This window comes from Pelobates fuscus, chromosome 4, assembly GCF_036172605.1.
Source record: "Pelobates fuscus isolate aPelFus1 chromosome 4, aPelFus1.pri, whole genome shotgun sequence".
Classification (NCBI taxonomy): Eukaryota; Metazoa; Chordata; class Amphibia; order Anura; family Pelobatidae; genus Pelobates; species Pelobates fuscus.
The window spans coordinates 329,410,923-329,434,677 of NC_086320.1; positions in this window are offsets into that span (position 1 = coordinate 329,410,923).

The following is a 23,755-nucleotide window of genomic DNA, read 5'->3' on the forward strand; positions in this document are numbered from 1 at the left end:
TTTAAAAGCACGCTATTGTGCCACCAGATATGAGTGGCACGGTGCACTGGCAGAGTACACGCTGTTGGCCTGACACACAGACGCTTGCAGACAACTAACTGCTAATTAATCTATTACAGTGAAAAAATGTTTTTGTTTTTAAATGCAAGCTATTGTGACACAAGATATGAGTGGTGGCACCGGGCAAGTGGGCACAGTATCCACTGTGAGCCTGACACACAGACACTTGCAGACAACTAACTGCTATTCAATCTATTACAGTGAAAAAAAGTTTTTGGGTTTTTAAAAGCACTCTATTGTGCCACCAGATATGAGTGGCACTGTGCACTGGCAGAGTACACGCTGTTGGCCTGACACACAGATGCTTGCAGACAACTAACTGCTAATTAATCTATTGCAGTGAAAAAAAAGTTTTGGGGTTTTTAAATGCACGCTATTGTGCCACCAGATATGAGTGGCACGGTGCACTGGCAGAGTACACGCTGTTGGCCTGACACACAGACGCTTGCAGACAACTAACTGCTAATTAATCTACTACAGTGAAAAAATGTTTTTGTTTTTAAATGCAAGCTATTGTGACACCAGATATGAGTGGTGGCACTGGGCAAGTGGGCACAGTATCCACTGTGAGCCTGACACAGAAGCTGGCAGGCAGGCAGGCAAGTGCAATTAGATTACACACAAAAAAAGCAGACTGATGTTCTAGCCCTAAAAAGGGCTTTTTGGGGTGCTGTCCTTACAGCAGAGATCAGATGAGTCCTTCAGGATTGTAGTAGACACTAGCCTAGCTATACATTTCCCTATCAAATGAGCAGCAGCTACACTTTCCCTCCTCTATCTAAGAATGCAGCTTCAGAATTAATCTAAAATGGATGCTGTACAGGAGGTGGGAGGGTCTGGAAGGGAGGGTCTGCTGCTGATTGGCTGGAATGTGTCTGCTGACTGTGAGGCACAGGGTCAACGTTTAGTCAATGATGACGAATAGGGGGCGTATCGATCCGCGCATGTGTTCGCCCGCCGTGGCGAACGCGAACACGCTATGTTCGCCAGGAAGTATTCGCCAGCGAACAGTTCGGTACATCACTAGTTATAATGCTTTAATTGCTCATCCAATCTTTGTACTTGTATCTCAACCAGGGTTCCTTAAACAAACTAACCACTTACTTCTTCACTGGGATCCTCAATTACTGGTAACAAAGCATTAAGCTCTTCAATTTACAACAGGCCAAGAACAAAAGTTGCAACTACATTTTCCACATATTTAATCTTGAGTATGAAGAGTGTTAATTCTAATATTGGCCCCAGAATTTTAGAGTGACTAAACATTTGGATACCAAATCAAAGAAATAATGATATTGCAGCAACCCACAATGAGCAACGAAATATTTGAAAGCAAAAGAATATATAAAAAGCAGATGTGCCAAAATACGAACAATAATATGAAATATTAGGCCAAGAGAATGTAGCATCCTGAGATCACTGTGCCTTGTAGTCGAACAGTGAACCTTTCATAGTGACTGATGGTAAGCCACCTCAGATGGATGTTAAGGATCCACAGTAAAGGAGGAGACTATATTTAAAAGAGAAAAAACTACCACAACAAGAGGACACAGTCTTAAATTAGAGTGGCAAAGGTTTCAAAGTAATTTCAGGACGTGTTCCTTTACAGAGAGGGTAGTGGACACATGGAATAACCTTCCAGCTGACGTGGTAGAGGTTAACAAAGTGAAGGAGTTTAAGCATGCGTGGGATAGGCATAAGGCTATCCTAACTATAAGATAAGGCCAGGGACTAATGAAAGTATTTAGAAAATTGGGCAGACTTGATGGGCCGAATGGTTCTTATCTGCCGTCACATTCTTTGTCCTCCGGGAGGAATAACCACCTAGCAAAGCTAGTGGGTATGTGGCAGCCTCCCGGAGTTAAATGCCAGAGCTGAAAAGGCTTGCGCTGTGCATCTGCACAGCAACAGCCTTTCAGCCAATCAGGTAATCAGGAGAGCAGTGCTGAGCGCGGGAATACTGATTACCCCAGATTTTTAAAATGGCATCATTGATGGAGGACTCTATTTCTGTGTCTGCCACAGATTTAGTGGATGCCTCTCTTAAAGGCAGCCCCATCAATGTTAGAAAGCTCCATAAGAGAGCTTTCCTTGCCAAGGATCTATCCTCTTCATCTCCTGAGGAGGATTTGGTCCCAGTTTGAAATAAAAAGCATAAAGGAAGGCGGCTGGTCTCTTCCACCAGTTCCTCGTCTGAGGAAAACTTCTCCGCTTCTCCTTCCTCTCATACTTGTTTGAGTAAGCATAAAATTAAGGGGACAGGACCCCAAAAAAGGAACAGCGTTTCCCTTGTTTGAGCACCAGAAACACCTTCCAGAGAAAAAGGACAAATCTCGTTGGAGGTTAGATAGTCCCTCTCCTTCCTCTTCTAGAGCGTTCGCTCACTCTTCCTCCCAAAGCCGTCCTGGTTCCAGATACGGCTTTTCAGAAATAGACTGTGAATCCGAGGAAGTGATTTGTTCAGCAGCTTCCATTGAGCGAGGGAAGCTAAGAAATGTTCAGATGGCCAGAGTAAGTCTCCTAGGAAAGACTCTCCCATCAAAATTATTTCACTCCAGATGGGCTATGGAGCACGATTCTGAGGTTAGAGATTTTGCTAAACTAGCCTTCAGATCCCCCTTGGTTAAGGAGGATGACCTTCTCCTCAGGAACCACATCGGTATCCCGGACATTCAGGCTTTAATGGCCCCAGAGGTAGACCCTGCGCTGTTATCCATCACAGGGAGCAGTGTATCCTCTGATCCCACAGACCAGACTTTTCGCAATATACAGTTCAAAATTGCTGATGCTGTGGGCCCACTATTACTGATGCTGGATAAGGCAGAAAAAGAAGGCAATGCTCAGAAACCTTCCGCTTCATCTCTGTTGGCATCTAAGATGGCCCTTTTAAAAGCGTCTGGCAGTGCTAATTATTGGCCAATCCTTTAATTACATATCAAACATCCGCAGATCCCGCTGGCTCCATGCAGCAGGTCTGTCCGACCTAGCCCCCAAATCGCATGAGTTCCCAAATTTGGAGGATTCTTACCTATTCGGTCCCTCGTTCATTCAGGAGGTTAAAGGCGTTACAAGGCAAGGTTTCAGTGGAAAGGAAAAGTGTGGCAGTGGACCGTTATGGTGTTTGGCCTATCCAACGCACCATACACATTCTCCAAAATTATGAAATCAGTGATAGCTCATGTTAGACTCAAAAGGTTTCATGTGTCTATACTATCTAGACGACATCCTGCTCATGCACCCAGATGGGGAAGCCCTTGCTTCTCAAAGGGATTACCTTGTTTCCCTTTTACAAGACCTAGGATTTGTAGTAAATTTACAGAAATCAGTCCTAATTCCCACTCAAAGCATCCTCTTTCTGGGTTTCATACTGAACACCAGGACATACTGAACACCAGGACAAATGGGACAAATTACTGGTACATCTGAACTCATCTCTCAAGCACCAGAGTTGGTCCTTGAGAGACCTAGCAAAGATTATCGGGAAATTAATAGCTTTAACACCAGCATACAACAATTCCCCCTTACTTTGCAGAAGAAGTCTGTTTTTAGGGAACCGACTAAGACAGGGCGGCCATTGGGAATCAAAATTTGTTCTCCCCAAGAAGGTCAGAGAAGAATTGAAGTCCATTCTGGAGTTAAAAATTCCACTTCCTCGTCCCCTGTTAGAGCAGCCTGCGGCAGTCACTCTGACGTCAGATGCCTCAAGTCACGGTTGGGGTGCGTTTACAACCTAGAACGCCATAAGAGGAATCTGGTCAGACCAAGAGAGTCACCTCCATATAAACATCTTGGAGTTACGAGCTATAAAATTAGCTCTCAAGGGCCTAGTTCCTCTAAACCAGTCACCGACGTCGGTAAAAGTCCAATCGGACAACAGGACAGCGGTGGCTTATATATACCACAGAGGGGGCACAAGATCAAGGGGTCTTTGCTTAGAGGCTTTAGATCTTTGGTCTTGGGCCTTAGCAAACAATGTTCAGGTATTAGCAGAATATGTTCCGGGAGAGGCGAACGAGCTTGCAGACTTTCTCTCTCGCCAAAGTTTGTCCCTGGCAACGATTCAATTAAAGGTTGCTCTTTTCCAACGGATAGAAAGCAATTTTGGCCAGAGACAGGTAGATCTGTTTGCATCCCAAACATATGTACAAACTCCCAGGTTTGTCTCCCGGACCTGGACAAAGGGAGCTTGGAAAATGGATGCAATGTCTTTCCAATGGGCGGATGTTCCAGCCCCTTATGCTTTCCCCCCTCCATCTTTACTGACGAAAGTGCTGGAGAAGATCCGCAGGGACAGGGTGCAGAGCTTAGTTCTCATTTATCCTGTATGGACCTCCAGACCCTGGTATCCCTTGATCCATCAGTTAGTCAAGGGAACCACACTGGACTGCATGACACTGGACTGCTTTCAGGGAACCAGCGATCTTATGCTCAAGCTCCCGCAGCTGATGTGGATCGCAGCCCTGGTAGGCTGTTAACACATCCCCTTTTATCGGATCAGGTCTTGGATATTATTAACTCCTCTTTAAGACATAGAACTAGGGTAAGATATAGAAAGATGATCAAGGAATTCAAAGAATGGGAGGTTTCTTTTCTGTCTAACACTCAAGGATCTGATACCATTCCTTTGGCGTTAGAATTTCTTACCCTTAAGTTCCATTCTGGTTTATCTGTCAGTTCAATCAAGACCTACGGATCTGCTATAAACTTCCTGATCCCCAACCTTACTCAGGATGCCCTGTATTTGAGATTACTAAAAGGGTTATCCGTCTGCCGCCCATATACCCCACGCTACACATCTACTTGGGATGTAGATGTCTTATTAAATTTCCTTAAGTCTTTGGATAATGCTAAAATTGATTTAAGATGGACTGCTATTAAGTTTGCTTCTCTGCTGTCCTTGGCCTTGGCAGCTAGAGGAGCAGAGTTACCTCAAATCCATATTTCAGAACCTTGGTTGTCCAGGACCCCGGGAGGTTTCCATATTATACTAAAAGGCAGACAAAAAACATCCCATTTTTCTCCTGGTCCGGTAGAATTGGACTTGCTCCAAGATCCTTCCGAACCAGCTTATGTTTAGTCAGTTTGTTACAATCGTACCTTCAACTTTCTGCTGTATTTAGAAATGATATCAGTCAATTATTCATTACATCAAGGAATCCCTTTCGTCCAGCCAAGGTTAATACAATTAGAGGCTGGATACTTTCCGCCATGTCTTCGGCTGGAATTGACGTTTCAGTGTTCAAAAGCCATTCAATTAGGGGAGCCTCGGCTACTAAAGCAGCAGGAAAGGGCCTTCCTCTCCCTACTATCTTAAAAGCTGCAAGATGGTTGTCCAAGATGGTTGAACGCCTTCAGTTTCTTAAGACTACCACCAGGTGTGTGCTATTCTACCCACTAGCTTTGCTAGGTGGTTATGCCTCCCGGAGGACAAATCAGAGTTTGCTGGAATCTATAATCTGCAAACTTTCTTTGTCTTAGGGATGAGCATAACCACCTAGCAATAGCGCCCGTCCCACCCTCCTCCAAATTAAGGGTTTTGCCTGCTGGTGGTAGTTTTTCTAAAACATAATGTTATCTGGTGCTTATTCAACCTTTTGATAACTGTTCTCTGTTTTGTTTTTTACAGACTATAGCCGTACTCCAAGACAAGACCAACAAACCAAGGATCCACCTAAGTAGGAGCACTGGATGCTAGTAGTCCCGTCAGTTTGATATTCTCATGGACTCCCTGCATAAAGAATACGTTTGCTGGGACTTGTTTCAACATTTCATTTCTCTTTATTGAACTTATTTTGTTGCAATTTTTGATGAATGGTACCAGTGTTCATTTGATACTTTCCTTTGGTATACATTGTTGCCTTGTTTTTCAGCTCAGCTGTTTTATACAAAGTTTCAAGTCTATCTTGTATGTCTTCATGATTTATTAAATATTTTTCTTGTTCCCCTGTACTATTGGCAACTTGAATTGTTTTATTTTGTGTTTAGACGTTTAATTATATTCCTGTACACTGTGGGAAATATTTATCCTTAGTACTTCATGGGATGTGCTAACCATCCGCAGTTTCCCAATTTTAAAAATCTGAGGTAATCAGGATTCCCGCGCTCAGCACGGCTCTCCTGATTACCTGATTGGCTGAAAGGCTGTTGCTGTGATTTTCAGTTCTGGCATTTGACTCCAGGAGGCTGCCGCATACCCACTAGCTTTGCTAGGTGGTTATGCTCATCTCTAAGACAAAGAAAGTTTGCAGATCATAGATTCCTGCAAACTCTGATATGTTTCTGTAAAACTTCCAACCTTTAATTAGGGCAAACAATAAAACACGAAATGTGGGCAATTCTTATCAGTGCTCACTGATAGTAAGCGCTATAGCATTTAGTAAAGCAACCAGACTGCATATAACCATACAAAGTAGCAGATCAATAATTATCAAAACCTTATCAAAAACTGACAAACAGTAACAAATTCTGAAAAGCAATATTGAAAATAGAAATGCACATATATTATGTGTTTTTACCATAATTTGGGGTGTTTTTGTGTTTTCTATGTTAGGCTCTCTGTATCCATGAGTAACTGGTTCTTGACTCAATTATCTCCCAGACACAGAGATACCTCGGCAGGGATTGTATGTATTGTATGGAGACCCAATGCTGGCATCTGTGCATAAAAGGTAGAGTTTGGCTCAATAAAAACATTTGTACTCCCAGAACTGTGTTTTGTCCAGTTATGGTAATGGGCTATATTCACTAAGCAGCGCTTTGTTCCAGCTCGAGAGGATTTCAGCTGAGATATTTGGTCTCAGGATTGCAACTGTTTGGCAGCGGTGGGATCCGGATCTCGCAGCAGATTGTTTGCAAACCAACTAAATTGAAGGAGATCCTGGAAGCAATTGGCAAGGTATCCAGCAACAAGTCAAAAGCTACCCTTGTCATCGAGCTTATGGAGGGGGACCAATCCAGCAGCACTTCCTCTCTCTCCTCTGGGGAAAAAACTGATTTCCAGAGGGAAGTGCACCTTTGACTCGCCTTCTATGGTGGGGGCCCCTCCAAAGAGATTGGGGTCAGGACGATATCAGAAGTACAGAAATAAATTATGGCCCTGGAGGAACGGGTGATCCAACTACAGCAGGCTGAATGACAATCCAGCGAAGGATCCTCAGCAACATCCCTTAGTCAAGAGGTTAAGCCCAAAATTTCCTATGGAGCTTTTAAGAACTTTTCGGAAACGGAGGAGGATATTGATAGCTTCCTCCAGGACTTTGAGTGGCAGTGCAACTTGAACAACATCGATCCCATGGACTGGGTACCACTTTTGGCCAGCAAATTATCTGGCCGTGCAGCAGAGGTTTACCGGGTAGTCCCCTACGAGGATATCAGGAACTATGCCCAGGTAAAGCAGGTTATCCTAGCCAGGTATGCCAATACTCTGGAAGCATATCGCAGGCGATTTCAGGACCTAAAAAAGATGGACAAAGATTGTCATGCCAAGTGGGCATGCCGGCTACACTGAGCCACAGTAGGATGGGTACAAGCCCACCAAGCTAACACCATGGCGGAACTACTTCAGCTCATACTACTGAAGCAATTCTACAATGGACTGGCTCCAGAAGTCCAAGAATGGGTATGAGACCGTAATCCATCAACACTCACTGAAGCAGCACAGCGGGCAGACCAATACCAGGATATTGATACCAGTCAACATGCTGAAGCCCTACCACAAAAAAGCAAAGTAAGTGGTGGCGATCTGGGCCCATGCCTCTGAAGATTTTGAGAACCTGCCCCTACCTCACCTGCTAGGAAACAGGGATCAGACAGGCACCCTAGAGGAGGTGCAGTTAGGCAAGCGGTTGAGTACTCAGGAGCGTACCCAGGTACAGCAGTTACTTGAGTCAAAAAGGGCCACTTTCTCTAAAGTACACCCCTCTAGCGACACACCACGTGGAGACCCCAGGCCTCTTGACCAGCCTCCCTATCAAATTCCCGAATTGGTCAGGGAGAACATGCAAAAAAAGATCCAAGAGATGCTCCGACTGGGGATCATTGAGTCGTCCGTCAGCCCATGGGCATCCCCAGTGGTGCTAGTACCTAAGCAGGACGGCACAACCCACTTCTGTGCAGATTACTGGAGGTTGAAAGATGGAGGAAGACCGTGTCGGCCGCATATCCTATACCCCATATAGAGGGGCTCCTAGATTGTATGGCCAGGGGCCTTACCTCACAACAATTGATCTCTGTAAGGGGTACTGGCAGATTCCCCTAGCCAAGGATGCTAACCCTAAGTCGGCATTCGTCAGCCTGTTCGGCTTGTACCAATTTCTGGTGAAAAAGGCTCTGGGTATGTTCCCTCGGATGGTAGACCAGCTACAAAATGGCCTCCATGGCTACGCATGTGCATACTTGGACGATATCACCATCTTTAGGGCACCTGGCAGAAGCACAAAAGTCCATATAGGAGCAGTGTTAGACCGCATTAGGGAAGCTGGCTTGACGCTCAAATCCAGCAAGTGCTATATAGGAATGTACATACCTCGGTCAAAGGGTAGGGTGTGGAAAGCAGAAGCTGATGTTGGGATCAGACTGTGTATGCCGGCTTGTGGTTAAGGGGGAGCTGTGTGGCGGACCCTGACCTATCCCTGTTCGGTTGCCCCTATTCCCATTTGATTTCCCTTAACTGTGTTAGCCCCCGTTCGGTACGAACATAGTACCAAAAGCACACTCCCTGGCAGATGGCCATTTTTGTCTCCCGAATGCTAACAGCGGTACTTGACCACGAACTTCATGGAACTCTATTCGGCCACTTGACCACTTGATCCCTGGTGTATTTGTCCCGCTGTTTTGCCCCACTTACAGGCATGCGAGGTGAGTGCTAATTGGAGGGAAGGTACTATGGACTGTGAGGAACAATCACTGCCTAAGAGACAGGGGAAGCACCCATTTATTTGATGACAGGAACCCCTGATATTTGACCGGTCAAGACAACTTTTGCTCTGGAACTATTTTGGGCTTTGCCAACATGTGCGGCAGGTCAAAATATTACCCCAGTAGTTATTGGACAATTCCTCATGGATCTGGGTGCGATTTGGACAACTTGGGTGCTTGGACAAGAGCTATCTGGGGATGTATGGCATGTGTTCGGCTCTCTATATCCGAGAGATAATTAACTTATAGATCCTTCACTCAATTATCTTCCAGACACAGAGGCGCCTGGGCGAGGACCCCAATGCTGGGGTCTGTGCATAAAAGGCAGAGTTTGGCTCAATAAAAACAGTTGTACTCCCAAAACTGTGTGTCGTCTAGTTACTGGGGGAATGAGCTATATTCACTAATCAGAGATTTGTTCCAGCTCGAGAGGATTTCACCAGAGATATTTGGTCTCAGGATTGCAGTTCCGCTACAGATGTGAATTCTGAGCCTACAGATGTTGCTCTATAATTTTTTTTTTATAATTTAAATTAACTTTTATGAACAGAATACTTGAGAATATAACAATTAATATGTAGGATATCAACATGGCAAAAATAAAAATCAGTTCAAACAGCAGAATAGTGCTAAAATCTGAACTGATGGTCTTTTGTAGTCATTATTACTATGTAATTATGTAAATATTTCTTACAATAATATAGAGCAACAGGGTTTGTTGTTTTACATGTTAAAACAATTACAGTTGCTAAACAATATTTTATCGCAGTTAATATTATTAATTTATTTAAGCATTATTTCCAACCAAGTATTGCATTTCTTTTTTGGATTTTGGTTTCCCAAAATAAGAAATGCATTGTGATATATATTTCAGTATCTTACGCTGTGTATTTCTGAAATCTGGGTCACACCTACTGATTGATTTGTGACTAACAAGAACATTATATTACAAATTAAAGTGTAAACTGCCAATCTTCCACTAGGTGTCACTGGTGTTCTTTTTTGGTAGTGCCTGTGGAATTTGTTTACTAAAAACGTGTGAGGCTATTGTCAAAGTGAATGTCATATTCACGTTGTGTATGTCCTTGATGTACAATAGCACTGCTTTAAAGATGACATTGACATACACACGATGCATGCATTTCTAAAGAAAAAGTTTAGGACATTTCTGAATTATTAGTTTGCATAGCTACTCCATTAGATGTAGCAGTTGAAGGTTAAGATAGAAATACATTTCTAAATAATGCTATTTGCTTTGGAAATGCTATGTTACAGATGTCAGCTCAGATTGGAGATCTCGATTTGAAGCTCAGATTGGAGATCTCGAGAAGCAAATCGCAACTTTGAGGGAGATCGACAATCTTGAGAGGAGTCTGCTGCTGACTGAGCAGTTTAGTGGGGACAGGTAGGGGAGAGGGAGGAGATAAGACAGATGGGGAACAGGCATGTAGCTGGGTGACAGTGGGGCGAGGAAGCAGGGAGGGAAGGAAGAGGAAATGGCTAGCTAGTCCTGATTTGGTGCAACCTAGCAGATTTGCCCGTTTGAGGGAAGATGTTGGGAGCATCAGCTCAGGAGTAGCTGTATTAGAGGAAGCTGTTACTTCTAACAGCCGAGCTAACAGCCCCCCTAGTACGGGTGGGAATCAAAATGTAAGGAAGGCAAGACAGGTTGTGGTGGTAGGGGACTCTATCATTAGGAGAGCAGATAGGGCAATCTGCCACTCTGATCGGCTCAACCGGGCAGTTTGCTGTCCCCCGGGTGCTCGGGTCTGGCATGTTGCTGACAGAGTGGATGGATTATTGGGAGGGGCTGGGGATGACCCAGCGGTCATGGTCCATGTTGCTACCAATGACAAAATAAGAGGAAGATGGAAGGTCCTAAAGAATGATTTCAGGGAATTAGGTAGCAAACTTAAGAAAAGGACCTCCATGTGGTATTCTCTGAGATATTACCTGTGCCACGCGCTAAAGTGGAAAAGCAGCGGGAGATTAGAGAGGTTAATGCGTGGCTGAAGTCTTGGTGCAGGAAGGAGGGTTTTGGGATTTTAGAGCACTGGGCCGACTTTGCGATTGGGTACAACCTTTATAGTAGTGATGGATTGCACCTAAACGGGAGAGGGTCTGCAGTGCTGGGGGATAGGATGGCTAGAAGGTTGGAGGAGATTTTAAACTAGTAGTAGGGCAGAGGGTCATAGCAATTGACAAAATGGAGATAGGACAGAAAGGAGATGGGCTTTAGCACAGTATAAGGAGGGTGGAGACGGGGGGAGGGGCAAGCTCAGAACAGAGAAGCTATGTAATGTTGATAATTCACAAAATATACAAGTGATGCATGATATTAAATGTATGCTTACTAATGCAAGGAGCCTTAATAACAAAATGGGGGAACTAGAGGCATTAGCATACACTAAACAATATGATATAATAGGCATAACGGAAACATGGTGGGATGAGAGTGGGCAGTTAACTTAAATGGGTACATGTTATTTAGGAAGGATAGGAAAAACAAGAAGGATGGTGGGGTATGTTTGTATGTCAACCATGATTTAAAGCCAAATCTTAAGCAAATGGAATGCGATGAGGAAAATGTGGAAGCTTTATGGGTAAATATCTGCTTGGGTGAAAAGAAGGGAAACCAACTATTGGTTGGGATATGTTATAAAGCACCTAATGTTAATATTGACGAGGAACAACAGCTGTTTGAGCAAATTGAGAAAGCTGCAAATCTGGGTAACACTTTAATTATTGGATATTTTAATTACCTGGACATAAATTGGGACAGAGGGACTAGTAGCTCAGCTAAGGGAATTAGGTTTTTAAACTTGTTAAATGACACCTTCATGTCACAACTAGTACAAGCACCAACTAGAATGGACGCTTGTCTGGACCTGGTTTTAACAAACAACGTTGATCTTTTGACCAACATTCAAGTAGGTGAGCACTTGGGAAATAGTGATCACAATATAGTGTCCTTTGAAATAAATGCAAAAAAAACAAAAGCACATGGGGTATACTAAAACATATAATTTTACAAAGGCCAATTTCAATAAGTTAAGGGAAGCTTTACAATATATTGACTGGCATAAACTCTTTAGTGAAAAGAACACTGAGGATAAATGGATCATCTTCCAACACATATTGGAAAGGTACATTTCTCAGTATGTACCATTGGGAAATAAATATAAAAGAAACAAATTAAAACCAATGTGGCTTAGTAGAAAAGTAAAACAAGAGATTAAAAATAAGAAAAGGGCATTTAAAGCATTTAAATCGGACAAATCAGATGCATCTTATACAAGATATAAGGAAGCAAATAATGCGTGCAAAAAGGCAATTAGACTTGCTAAACTTCAAAATGAAAAAATTATAGCTAAAGAGAGCAAAACCAACCCCAAAGTATTTTTTAAGTACATAAATTCTAAAAAAAACAGAAATGAAAGTGTAGGTACACTAAAAACGGAAACGGGGGTGTTAGTCAATGAAGACCAGGAAAAGGCAGGAATTTTAAATAACTATTTCTCCTCTGTATATATTAAGGAAGAACCCATGGCAATAGATGTGCAAATGATTGCTACTAAAAACTTGCAGAATAATTGTAATTGGTTAACTCAAGACAAGGTGCTGCAGCAACTAAAGAAAGTTAATATAAACAAAGCTCCAGGGCCTGACGGTATCCATCCATGTGTACTTAAGGAACTAAGTGTAGAAATAAGTGAACCTCTATTTTTAATCTTTCAAGATTCTTTTCTTTCAGGAAGTGTTCCGGAGGATTGGAGGAAGGCAGATGTGGTTCCTATATTCAAAAAGGGTTCAAAACCCTTGCCTGGAAATTATAGACCTGTGAACTTAACTTCTGTGGCTGGTAAAATATTTGAAAAGTTATTAAGGGATAATATTCAAGAATTCCTTGAGAAGAACATGGTTATCAGCAAAAATCAGCACGGTTTTATGAAGCACAGGTCGTGTCAAACTAACTTGATTGCATTCTACGAAGAAGTAAGTAGAAGTATAAATCAGGGTGTTGCAGTGGATGTGATCTATTTGGATTTTGCCAAGGCAGTTGATACAGTTCCACACAGAAGATTAGTGTTCAAACTCAAGGAAATCGGTCTAGATGAAAATGCTTGTTCTTGGGTAGAACATTGGCTTAAAAACAGAGTACAACGAGTTGTCGTTAATGGTAAATTTTCAAGCTGGCAGAGGTGGCAAGTGGTGTCCCTCAGGGGTCTGTTCTGGGACCCCTTCTATTTAACATGTTTATAAATGATCTTGAAGACAGCATTGAAAGTCATGTTTCAGTGTTTGCAGATGACACAAAACTTTGTAAAATAACACAATGTGAGCAAGATATTACTTTGCTGCGGAGGGATTTAGATAGACTGGAGGACTGGGCACTCAAATGGCAGATGAAATTTAATGTTGAAAAATGCAAAGTTATGCACTTCGGCATAAAGAATACACAAGCAACGTATACCCTTAATGGAAGCGAATTAGGGATAACAACACACGAAAAGGACTTGGGAATTGTTATAGACAACAAACTATGCAACAATGTGCAATGTCAATCAGCAGTGGCCAAGGCCAGTAGGGTATTGTCATGCATGAAAAAGGGCATTCATTCTCGGGACGGGAATTTAATTTTGCCTCTTTATAAATCACTGGTAAGACAACACATTGAATATGCTGTGCAATTTTGGGCACCTGTTCTAAAGAAGGATATTATGGCACTAGAAAACGTGCAGAGGCGGGCTACAAAATTAATAAAAGGAATGGAACATATCAGCTATGAAGAGAGGTTAACAAATTTAAACCTATTTAGTTTAGAAAAACGTCGCCTGAGAGGGGATATGATAACATTATACAAATATATTCGGGGCCAATACAAACCATTGTGTGGAAATCTATTCACAAACCGGACTTTACATTGGACACGAGGTCATGCGTTTAGACTAGAAGAAAGAAGATTTTGTCTAAGGCAAAGGAAAGGTTTTTTTACTGTAAGAACAATCAGGATGTGGAATTCTCTGCCTGAAGAAGTGGTTTTATCAGAGACCATACAGATGTTCAAACAGCTACTAGATGCATACTTGCAAAAACAGAATATTCAAGGATATAATCTTTCAATGTAGGGTAATAACTGCTTGATCCAATGATAAATCTGACTGCCATTCTGGGGTCAAGAAGGAATTTTTTTCCTAGCTTGTTGCAAAATTCGAAGTGCGTCAAACTGTTTTTTTTTGCCTTCTTTTGGATCAACAGCAAAAAACATATGTGAGGAAAGCTGAACTTGATGGACGCAAGTCTCTTTTCAGCTATGTAACTATGTAACTAAGTATTTTTTGTAATCATTAGAATTTATGTAGTGTATCGTTTTGAGTGTTTGCAATGTGGTTTTTTTTTTTTAGACCCTTGTTTTTCTAACACTGTTAGCCACTGCTTTAAAGGTTACGTGGTAAGTTCAGCAATACTGGATTCATATTCAAAGTGACACCTTTATGTGTCATTAATAGTGATGTCGCGAACACAAAATTTTCGGTTCGCGAACGGCGAGCGGGAACTTCCGCAAACGTTCGCGAACCAGCGAACCGGGCGAACCGCCATTGACTTCAATGGGCAGGCGAATTTTACCACAGGGACTCTTTCTGGCCACAAAAGTGATGGAAAAGTTGTTTCAAGGGGACTAACACCTGGACTGTGGCATGCCGGAGGGGGATCCATGGCAAAACTCCCATGGAAAATTACACAGTTGATGCAGAGTCTGGTTTTAATCCATAAATTGCAGAAATCACCTAACATTCCTAAATCACAATGGATATGGATTGACACCTGACATATGACATATTGACACCTTGATATATGGATTGACACATGTCCTCAGAGACCCTGATCCACATTGACACAGAGCAGAATAGGGACTATTCCCCCAACATAGGGTCACTTGGCAGATATGGATTGACACCTATCCTAAGGATCCCTGATACACACTGACACAGAGCAGAATAGGGACTGTTCCCCCTACATAGGGTCACTTGGCAGATATGGATTGACACCTATCCTAAGGATCCCTGATACACACTGACACAGAGCAGAATAGAGACTGTTCCCCCTACATAGGGTCACTTGGCAGATATGGATTGACACCTATCCTAAGGATCCCTGATACACACTGACACAGAGCAGAATAGGGACTGTTCCCCCTACATAGGGTCACTTGGCAGATATGGATTGACACCTATCCTAAGGATCCCTGATACACACTGACACAGAGCAGAATATGGACTGTTCCCCCTACATAGGATCACTTGGAAGATATGGATTGACACCTATCCTAAGGATCCCTGATACACACTGACACAGAGCAGAATTGGGACTGTTTCTCCTTCATACGGTCACTTGGCAAATATGGATTGACACCTATCCTAAGGATCCCTGATACACACTGACACAGAGCAGAATAGGGACTGTTCCCCCTACATAGGGTCACTTGGCAGATATGGATTGACACCTATCCTAAGGATCATTGATACACACTGACACAGATCAGAATAAGGACTGTTCCCCCTACATAGGATAACTTGGCAGATATGGATTGACACCTACCCTAAGGATCCCTGATACACACTGACACAGAGCAGAACATGGACTGTTCCCCCTACATAGGATCACTTGGCAGATATGGATTGACACCTATCCTAAGGATCCCTGATACACACTGACACAGAGCAGAATTGGGACTGTTCCTCCTACATAGGGTCACTTGGCAGATATGGATTGACACCTATCCTAAGGATCCCTGATACACACTGACACAGAGCAGAATAGGGACTGTTCCCTCTACATAGGGTCACTTGGCAGATATGGATTGACACCTATCCTAAGGATCCCTGATACACACTGACACAGATCAGAATAAGGACTGTTCCCCCTACATAGGGTCACTTGGCAGATATGGATTGACACCTATCCTAAGGATCCCTGATACACACTGACACAGAGCAGAATATGGACTGTTCCCCCTACATAGGATAACTTGGCAGATATGGATTGACACCTATCCTAAGGATCCCTGATACACACTGACACAGAGCAGAATAGGGACTGTTCCCCCTACATAGGGTCACTTGGCAGATATGGATTGACACCTATCCTAAGGATCATTGATACACACTGACACAGATCAGAATAAGGACTGTTCCCCCTACATAGGATAACTTGGCAGATATGGATTGACACCTACCCTAAGGATCCCTGATACACACTGACACAGAGCAGAACATGGACTGTTCCCCCTACATAGGATCACTTGGCAGATATGGATTGACACCTATCCTAAGGATCCCTGATACACACTGACACAGAGCAGAATTGGGACTGTTCCTCCTACATAGGGTCACTTGGCAGATATGGATTGACACCTATCCTAAGGATCCCTGATACACACTGACACAGAGCAGAATAGGGACTGTTCCCTCTACATAGGGTCACTTGGCAGATATGGATTGACACCTATCCTAAGGATCCCTGATACACACTGACACAGATCAGAATAAGGACTGTTCCCCCTACATAGGGTCACTTGGCAGATATGGATTGACACCTATCCTAAGGATCCCTGATACACACTGACACAGAGCAGAATATGGACTGTTCCCCCTACATAGGATAACTTGGCAGATATGGATTGACACCTATCCTAAGGATCCCTGATACACACTGACACAGAGCAGAATAGGGACTGTTCCCCCTACATAGGGTCACTTGGCAGATATGGAACTATTCGCCAGCGAACCGTTCAGGACATCACTAGTCATTAATAATTATTACTAACAGGGTTGTTTAGTAAAGTGAGATTTCAAAGTGAATTTTAAGTTTAAAGTCAAAATACCCAATCTTAAAAACCCTTTAAGTCAGCTATGCTTTAAGTTTGGCAACTCAGGTTTAAATCTTGCTTTAATAAATACCCTTTAAATACAATAAACAGTAAACATTGTTGTTACTTATACACTTGGTGACAAATGATATACACTATATGTTATCTCTAAAAAGTGCTTTTAAAAAAAAGACTTTCTTGCTGCATTCATAAGAGACTGGACACCGGGGAACAAACTGGATGGACAACAAGTGTGATGGAAACCTGGGACCATCAGTCTGGAACAGGAGTCTGAATTGGAATGTTCTCATTTGATCCAAGATATTTGGGATATTTTTATCTATCTTTCTATGTATTTTGTGTAACTTAAACCCACTTCCTTGGTAATGTAAGTGCACTTGAGCCGCCCAAAAAACACAGAAGGCAGAAGCAAAGTCTTGCTTCTGTTTTCAGGGTTAAAGACACTCACCAACTGGTTGCCTGAAAGATGATCATTTATGTCCCACAGACTCGCATAGTGCACAAGTCCATTAGGAAAGCTGTCCTCGCTGGGCCTTAAAGGGAGATATCTTGGAACTGCTCCATAAGATTGCTGAGTTTTAGTAATTTCAGCCTCTGAGATTTTGAAAAGTTCCCAAGAAACTAAGGTTCTATTCCTAGACCTCAAAGGTGGATATGTAGTCACACTCATCACAGCTAGCAGTAGACCGTATAGACAATATTATTTGTCATTTAGAATTCCTGGAAGACGCTAGGCAAGATATGAATAAAAGATCTTGTTGCAACTATATCCTTTACTTTGTCTGTCTAAAAAAGTGAGTTGAGAGACCCTATGGCCCATGAGGACAGCTTTTTCATTACCTGAAAACCAGCTGGCAATTACTTTCAAATTCCGAGTTTGGAAAACTGCGTGGAGTAGAAACCTCTGCTTCACAAGATGTTATGCTGAGGATGCATTTCTCTCGAATGTAGTCAAAGGCTAGAAAAATTCGGACTCCTTCCAAAATATACATTTAGTAAACAAGATTTGCTCACCATGAGGTACGGAGCTCAGCAGAAGGAGGCAGTAAACAAAATATGTCCAGGAATATGCTTGCTAATGGTATCTCTGGATATTCAGCACTGCAAAAGTTTAAAAAACATATTTATTTTCATCAAAATTAAAAATATAATGCATAGAGGCAAAAACACACATACACAAAAAATAAATCAAAATAACAGCAAAAATAAGATCAGCACTAGCAGCCTAACATGTTTCGTGTGTCTCTTTATCAAAGGCTAAATACAGTTGTGCTCAAAAGTTTGCATACCCTTGGAGAATTGGTAATATATGTACCATTTTAAAAGAAAACATGAGTGAGCAAGCTAAACACATTTCTTTTATTTCTTATGGGATTCATATTTAACTGTAGGATATAACAGAATGGCACAATCATAAAACAGAACAACAAAGAAAAAAATGAAAGGACCCCTGTTCAAAAGTCTGCATACCCTTAGTTCTTAATACTGAGTATTACCTCCTTTTGCATCAATGACAGCGTGCAATCTTTTGTAATAGTTGTCTATGAGGCCCCTAATTCTTGCAGGTGGTTTAGCTGCCCATTCGTCTTGGCAAAATGCCTCCAGGTCATGAAAAGGCTTGTCTTGCATGAACAGAACGTTTGAGATCTCCCCAGAGTGGCTCGATGATATTAAGGTCAGGAGACTGTCAGGTGGCCACTACAGAACCTTCACCTTTTTCTGCTGTAATCACTGGAGGGTGAACTTGGCCTTGTGCATAGGGTTGTTGTTATGCTGAAAAGTTCAAGAGCGTCCCATGTGCAGCCTTCGCGCAGAAGAAAGCAAATTGACTGCCAGTATTTTCAGATAACATGCTGCATTATTATTATTATTGCCAACAGATTCTGTAGCGCTTTAGAATATTATGAGAGGGGGGATGTAACTAAAAATAGGACAATTACAAGAAAACTTACAGGAACAATAGGTTGAAGAGGACCCTGCTCAAACGAGCTTACAGTCTATAGGAGGTGGGGTATTAGAAACATTAGGACATGAAATAGCAATCAAATAGGGTGGGAGTGAGTGGGAGCATGCATCTTGTCATCAATTTCCACAAGATTCCATGTGCCTTTAGAGCCCCAACCTCCCCCCCCCCCAAAAAAAAAAAACATCAGTGAGCCGCCACCATGCTTTATATATAGGCCTTTATATATATCTTTATATATTGTAATGAGAATGCATAAAATGAGTATGCGTAATTACGATGTATAAATAAATAAAGGTTAATGAAGGAGAGAAGGAAGTCATCTCTGAATTTTCTGTCAGCCATATTTGACCAGATCTTAAGGCTTTGCCACATCACAGCAAGCCTTTTCAAAACATCACGTTTTCTGAGGTGTCTTCTCTGATCTTCTCGCGGGATGAAGAGAAGGTATTTGATAAACTGGTGTGGCCTTATTTATTTGCAACATTGGGGTTGATTTGTTTTCCACCTCATCTTCTCTCTTTATGCATCACCACAGAAAAAAAGAGGTAAGTCTGGAGGCTCCACCAATTGTCTTGTGACCAGCTGATTTATATGTGTGCCTGGATAAATTGTAATCTTTAAGAGTCAATCTCACTGTTCCAAACTATGTGTTGTTAAATCTATTCCAATATTAAATATGTTGTGGAGGGATTTGAAGATGTGGTAGTTTTACAAAATCTGGCAAATTTATATAGATGAATCTTCTTCCCAAATTTTGTATTTGTTTTAGGGTTTTCATCTACTATTAAATTATTTACAATTAGAACATTTTTAGAGGGACATATATTTCTTTATATGAAAAAAATATTGTATATGGCAAGGAGTGCAGAGGGCTTCAGAATTCCTATTATGCTGGTCATTTGTCTCAGAATAGACATTCTCTCCCAAGTAGACATAAATGAGTGGACTTTGATTCAAATCTCATTATTTGTTCTATATTTATTTAGAAGAATAATAATGCTGTTGTAATGCAATACGTATCCAGCCTTACTTAACTCTTTAAAGCGGCACTGTCATGCCGAACTTACCTTTCCTCAATCTCTTCCTCTTCTCCCCCTCTCTCGGGATCTGTTATTCCTTTCTTCCTGTCTTCTTTAGTTTTCTTTAAAATCATAAGACAAAGTAGGGACTCTTTGTCTTATGGAGGATTCCTCCGCTTGACCAGCTCTGACCAGCGGAGGAGCAAAGTGTGCTTCATTTCCGCTGGTCAGAGCAATTTTCCCATGATCCCTAGCTTTCCTCCCAGTTCCCACAATGCTTCCTGTCAGTATTGCCGAAAGTCCTGTCACTTAGACAGAACGCCGGCAAAACTGCCGAATTGCATCCTAACAGAATGAGCACTGTTTCTCCATTGGTGTTAGGATGCAATTCGGTACTTTGTTCGGATCGGAATTTCATTCAAATGAATGAAACTCCGATCCTATTCATTGCTGTGGCTGCATCTTGCAGCCGCTTAGTAGATAACTCCCTAATTCCCACGGTATCAGGGAGCTATCTACTAAAAGGCTGAAAGACCTGAATTGGTCTTGAAGCCAAATGTACTAATACTAAGTAAAGATTACTTAGTATTAGTAAATAATATGCCCCTACTCGCTATACCGCGAGTAGGGGCATGTCTAGTAAGCAGTGAGCAGCCTGTGGCTGCTCACTGTAAAAAAAAACAAAAAAAACCTAATAACCCCCCCCCCCCCGCGCGGGGATTAAAGATGGGGGGGACCTACTGTCCTCCACCCTGGCCCCCACCCCTGCGCTGTGGGTGGGGGCCCTAATAAAATAATAAGGGGGGGGGACCTACTGTCCTCCCCCCCTGGCCCCCACCCCTGCGCTGTGAGTGGGGGCCCTAATAAAATAATAAGGGGGGGACCTACTGTCCTCCCCCCCTGGCCCCCACCCCTGCGCTGTGGGTGGGGGCCCTAATAAAATAATAAGGGGGGGGACCTACTGTCCTCCCCCCCCTGGCCCTTACCCCTGCGCTGTGGGTGGGGGCCCTAATAAAATAATAAGGGGGGGGGGACCTACTGTCCTCCCCCCCTGGCCCCCACCCCTGCACTGTGGGTGGGGGCCCTAATAAAATAATAAGGGGGGGGGACCTACTGTCCTCCCCCCTGGCCCCCACCCCTGCGCTGTGGGTGGGGGCCCTAATAAAATAATAAGGGGGGGGGACCTACTGTCCTCCCCCCTGGCCCCCACCCCTGCGCTGTGGGTGGGGGCCCTAATAAAATAATAAGGGGGGGGGACCTACTGTCCTCCCCCCCTGGCCCCCACCCCTGCGCGGTGGGTGGGGGCCCTAATAAAATAATAAGGGGGGGGACCTACTGTCCTCCCCCCCTGGCCCCCACCCCTGCGCGGTGGGTGGGGGCCCTAGTAAAATAATAAGGGGGGGGACCTACTGTCCTCCCCCCCTGGCCCCCACCCCTGCGAGGTGGGTGGGGGCCCTAATAAAATAATAAGGGGGGGGACCTACTGTCCTCCCCCCCTGGCCCCCACCCCTGAGCGGTGGGTGGGGGCCCTAAATGAACCCCCCCCCATCAAGGTGACTAGGGGTCCCAAGCCCCTAGTCACCCCCCCCCCACCCAAAACATTCTATCCCCTACCTACCCCCCTCACCCTAAAAATAGTGAGGGGGGAATAAAATAACTAACCTGTAAAAAAAAAAAATTAAACTTACCATTTGACGTCTTCTTTTTTCTAAATTCTTCTTTCTTCAGCCCCCAAAAAAGCCAAATAAAAATCCATCATACCCGTCGCACTTTAAAAAAAAACAAAAAAAAAACGAGCGCAAAAAAAAATTAATCCATGTTCACCCATGGAGGGCACGCCGCGTACTGAGCTCCGCAGGGCGGATCAAGGCTTATATAGCCTTGCCCCGCCCTGCAATTAGGCTTAGAACACACTGATTGGTTGGTTTAAGCCAATCAGAGTGCTCTGTGTCATTTTACACAGCGTGGGAAAATTCAAAAGATCTTTCCCACGCTGTGTAAAATGACAGATCACTGTGATTGGATGGTTTTCAAGCCATCCAATCACAGTGCTCTGTGTCATTTTACAAGCGTGGGAAAATTCCAAAGAACTTTCCCACGCTTGTAAAATGACACAGAGCACTGTGATAGGATGGATTTCAAGCCATCCAATCACAGTGCTCTGTGTCATTTTACAAGCGTGGGAAAATTCCAAAGAACTTTCCCAAGCTTGTAAAATTACACAGAGCACTGTGATTGGATGGCTTGAAAACCATCCTATCACAGTGCTCTGTGTCATTTTACAAGCGTGGGAAAGTTCTTTGGAATTTTCCCACGCTTGTAAAATGACACAGAGCACTCTGATTGGCTTAAACCAACCAATCAGTGTGTTCTAAGCCTAATTGCAGGGCGGGGCAAGGCTATATAAGCCTTGACCCGCCCTGCGGAGCTCAGTACGCGGCGTGCCCTCCATGGGTGAACATGGATTAATTTTTTTTTTGCGCTCGTTTTTTTTTTTTTTTTTTTTTTTAAAGTGCGACGGGTATGATGGATTTTTATTTGGCCTTTTTGGGGGCTGAAGAAAGAAGAATTTAGAAAAAAGAAGACGTCAAATGGTAAGTTTAATTTTTTTTTTTTTACAGGTTAGTTATTTTATTCCCCCCTCACTATTTTTAGGGTGAGGGGGGTAGGTAGGGGATAGAATGTTTTGGGTGGGGGGGGTGACTAGGGGCTTGGGACCCCTAGTCACCTTGATGGTGGGGGGGTTCATTTAGGGCCCCCACCCACCGCTCAGGGGTGGGGGCCAGGGGGGGGAGGACAGTAGGTTCCCCCCCCCCCCTTATTATTTTATTAGGGCCCCCACCCGCAGCGCAGGGGTGGGGGCCAGGGGGGGAGGACAGTAGGTCCCCCCCCTTATTATTTTAATAGGGGCCCCACCCACCGCGCAGGGGTGGGGGCCAGGGGGGGAGGACAGTAGGTCCCCCCCCTTATTATTTTATTAGGGCCCCCACCCACCGCGCAGGGGTGGGGGCCAGGGGGGGAGGACAGTAGGTCCCCCCCCTTATTATTTTATTAGGGCCCCCACCCACCGCGCAGGGGTGGGGGCGCCAGGGGGGAGGACAGTAGGTCCCCCCCATCTTTATTTAGGGCCCCCACCCACCGCGCAGGGGTGGGGGCCAGGGGGGAGGACAGTAGGTCCCCCCCCATCTTTATTTAGGGCCCCCACCCAGCGCTCAGGGGTGGGGGCCAGGGGGGAGGACAGTAGGTCCCCCCCCCTTATTATTTTATTAGGGCCCCCACCCACCGCGCAGGGGTGGGGGCCGGGGGGGAGGACAGTAGGTCCCCCCCCTTATTATTTTATTAGTGCCCCCACCCACCGCGCAGGGGTGGGGGCCAGGGCTGAGGACAGTAGGTCCCCCCCCTTATTGTTTTATTAGGGCCCCCACCCACCGCGCAGGGGTGGGGGCCGGGGGGGAGGACAGTAGGTCCCCCCCCTTATTATTTTATTAGTGCCCCCACCCACCACGCAGGGGTGGGGGCCAGGGGGGAGGACAGTAGGTCCCCCCCCCTTATTACCATTTATGTTTTTACAGTGAGCAGCCACAGGCTGCTCACTGTTTAGTGGACATGCCCCTACTCGCGGTATAGCGAGTAGGGGCATTGGGGAGATTTTAATCTCCCTTGTGCTATTATGGGGGTCATATTGACCCCCATAGAGTGAGGGGGGGACCTGGGGGGCTTATGAAGTGGTGGGGAGCACACCTCCCCACCGCTTCTGTCTTTACATATTGCAAGGAGGGAGCTGCACGCCGGTAGCTCCCTCCTTGTAATAAACCGAACAAACAAACGAACACTGATACACAGTGTTAGTTTGTTCGTCTGATTTTTTCTATTCATTCATTCGTCTGTCTGATGAATGAATGA